The 3,315-nt window shown below is 42.1% G+C and overlaps 1 long non-coding RNA gene across 1 annotated transcript in view; it reads right to left on the bottom strand.

The window, feature by feature from the left end:
• The window catches only part of LOC138150949 (uncharacterized), an 8,378-nt gene that overhangs the window by 845 nt on the left and 4,218 nt on the right, over positions 1–3,315 (bottom strand). Inside the window, exon 4 of the long non-coding RNA XR_011165701.1 lies at positions 1,112–1,172. This is a non-coding gene — a long non-coding RNA (uncharacterized lncRNA). The remainder of the gene's footprint in view (positions 1–1,111; positions 1,173–3,315) is intronic.

The raw sequence follows: 3,315 nt of genomic DNA, 5'->3' as shown, positions 1-3,315 counted from the left end.
GTAGTAGTAGTAGTAGTAGTAGTAGTAGTAGTAGTAGTAGTAGTAGTTTGTTATTCACTCCCTGGAGGTGATTTCCTAAAAGCATGAACTCCATTTCTTCCCTTCCCTTTCCCTATCCTTTCCTTCTTTTCTGCCCAAGAAGTACAATTAACAAGCTAGTATGAAAATCTGATCATTTGTCACCATTTTACTAAATGCCAGAATGCTGCCAATGAGCATGTCAGCTGCTCCTCATTGTATTGGCCCAACAGTGTTGTGGCTTAAGAAAGCAGGTGCTCTAGCTCTAAGTCATGGGAGCTCAGATACAGGGCTAGAAGGGTGATTCTAGTCCAGCCCCCACTTTTTCAGATGAAGGAACCCAGGCCTAGAGAAGTCAAATGATTTGCTCCAAGGTGGGAAATAGTAGAAGCATTATTTGAATTCTAGTCCTCTGACTACAATTGCAGAATATGAAGGGTATGAATAATCTACCAGGCCCACCCAGTGGCAGGCAGAAGGGCTGGGAAGGAGAAGGAGCTTCATGAAATGAGAGGGAATAAAGACACTAGACCCAACTAAGGTCTCCATACTGGGGGTTGAAGGTAATTCAAAGAAGGTACTAGAAGGTACAAAGAAGGTACTAGATAGGGCACAGGGAACTGAGTCCATAAGGTGCCTGGCAACTGAGCAAATTTATCACAAAACCAGAGTTTTCAGTGTCTTCTGAAAGCCATGAAAAGGAGAAATAAATGCCAAGAGAAGCTTTCCTTCTCTGGATGTCAGAAACCCTCTGATAGCCCCTACCCCCACTCTGGGAGAGGTCAAGGATTAGGGACTTTAGGCAGAGTGGGATGAGATGCAAGGATAGAAGGAGATGGAAAGAGGTCCTACAAATGATAGAAACCAGTGCCCTGACCTTCTGCCACCCTACTCCCTCCTCCCAGGTGTCAGGATTTGGTCTGCCACAGTTTCCCCTCCCAGTTTCTACATCTCTGGTTATGGTTAGAGGAGACAGGAACAGGCAGTTGTTTCTTCTTTGAAACTTTTAGTCAGTTTCATTTCTGGTTTCTCATGTTTATAATATAATCATCATAATTATAATAATAATTCTGTAGTCTTACCTTCTACTTACCTAAGCCTGTCCAGTGGGGGTTGGGAAGGTTGGAGCACTCCCTTCAATCCTAACATGGTGCCTAGTGGAATATTGTAGCACTTAGAGCAGGAAGAAATCTTAAAGATTATAAAGTCAAGACCCTTCATTTTACAGATGGGAAACTGAATCCAAATGAGAAGGGTCATAGAGCTAGTAAGTGACCAAGTTAGAATTCAAGACTAGGTCTTCTGATATTAAATCCAATACTCAGAATTCCACAAAGGACCAGTGGGTGGGGATTATTGGATTCTTGGTTCAGAGGAAGAAACTCAAGGGGTTAATGGTCTCCTCAATTGATCAAACTCACCACAGGAGCATCTGTGAGCACCTTCCCCCTTCTACGTCCTAGAGCAGTTCTCCTCTCTTCCTCTCTCTCTTTTTTTTAAAGCAATTGGGGTTAAGTAACTTGCTCAAGGTTACACGGCCAGTTATTTCTGGGTGGGTGCTAAGTATCTGAGCCCAGGATTTGATCCCCAGGTCATCCCGACACTGGGGCTGGTGCTCTTACTCGCTGAACCACCTGGCCACCCCTCTTCCTCTCTTTTGAAAACTCATGTCTGGAGACTCAGGATTTTCCCAAGGTTGAACAGTGTGTAAGCAAGGAAATCATCATAGGGTTAGTCTCTTCTGCCTGCTAGCCAAGAGCTGCAACTGTGAAGGGAATTTCCAACCCTATGGGGCAACTCGCAAAGTTATTAGGAAAAACCACAACTATTTGACTGAGGAAAAAATGTGTAATCAGTCCCTGCAAATTTGAAACTCCAGGACAAACCAGAAAGATCTATATGCTTATTGCTGAGACAGTCTTCAGGGTTGGTCAATGTCCTGTCCTAAACAGGATAGGATACAGATATGGGGCCACTCTTTTAATTTTTTAAATTACAGTAATGGGCTTTGCTTGAGGACAAAGGTTGATTACTTTGCTCTGGGGAATCTGTTGGGAGTGGAGGGAAGTGGGGGTGGGAGCTATTATCTTGATGACAGTTCCTGACAGTTCTCCACAGGTCCTGCCCTCCCCCTTGGGGATCTGAGGACAGGAAAAGTGAGGAAGGAGATGATCATAGTGTCATTACTCTATCAACAAAAAGCAAATAAAATTCTCCCCCTAAAAAAAAAGAAAGACCAGGATAGTCCTTCATTTAGATAAGAGAGAGGCTGTGTAGCAGCTTCCATTTAGATAGATGCTATGACTACCATTTCCTACTGGCTGCTCAGCTTCCATGTTATCATTCTCTCCTGGTTGCTCTCCCTACTTGTCTGACCATCCTTATGAAGGCTGAATGATGAAGAGGCAATGTGAGTCTGATCTAGGGTCAAAAAGACCTGGCTTCAGTCCAACTTGGCCAGCATGGTAAAGTTGTTTTACCTCTCTTTGAACCTCAGTTTTCTCACCTGCAAGTGGCAACAACCATACACAAACACCCACCTCACAGGACCATTGGGAGAATCAAACAAAATCACGGACATAAAGTGATTCACAAACTTTAGAGCACTATAAAAAATGTCAGTTCCTATAATTATCTTGATCCTCCCAACCCATTAAAGTGGGTATCCACCAAACAGAGCCTTAGACACTTGTCTCTGATGTGCAAAGCTAAAGGGTCAGGAGGGGAAAATGTCATGTGTAACTATACTAATCTTACCACACTATTATGGTGGGGGGAGGGTGGCAATTTCATATTCTGAACTCATGCACAAAACTCACTATGTGCCAACGGACTTCTGTCCCAGGTTCTCTTCTATTCTGTCTGTACAACCCTTCTCTTAGTGCTCTCAATGATTTATCTCTAGACTTCCTCCCAAAGAAAAGTCTATCTACCTATCGATCAATAGATAGATATAGACATATATGTGTGTACATACACACGTGTATAATATATGGAGGTATATACACACATACATATGTGTGCATACATATGTGTATTTGTACTGCATGTGTATGTCTTGCCTATATCTGCCATATGAATATAGCATATGGATATAGCTATGATATCAATATTGATATGGATATCAACATTGATATGGATATAAATATAGATACAGACACAGATACAGATGCAGATATAGATACAGATACAGATAGAGGTACAGATACAGATATAGATGATATAGATACAGATATCGATACAGATACAAATATAGATGATATAGATACAGATATCGATACAGATACAAATATAGAC

The sequence above is a fragment of the Petaurus breviceps genome, unplaced genomic scaffold (assembly GCF_028583685.1).
Source record: "Petaurus breviceps papuanus isolate PSGF00001 unplaced genomic scaffold, PetGlider_PUasm1.0 90895, whole genome shotgun sequence".
Taxonomy (NCBI): Eukaryota; Metazoa; Chordata; class Mammalia; order Diprotodontia; family Petauridae; genus Petaurus; species Petaurus breviceps.
The sequence above is the reverse complement of the archived record's forward strand: the minus strand, read 5'-3'. Positions and strand labels throughout refer to the sequence as shown.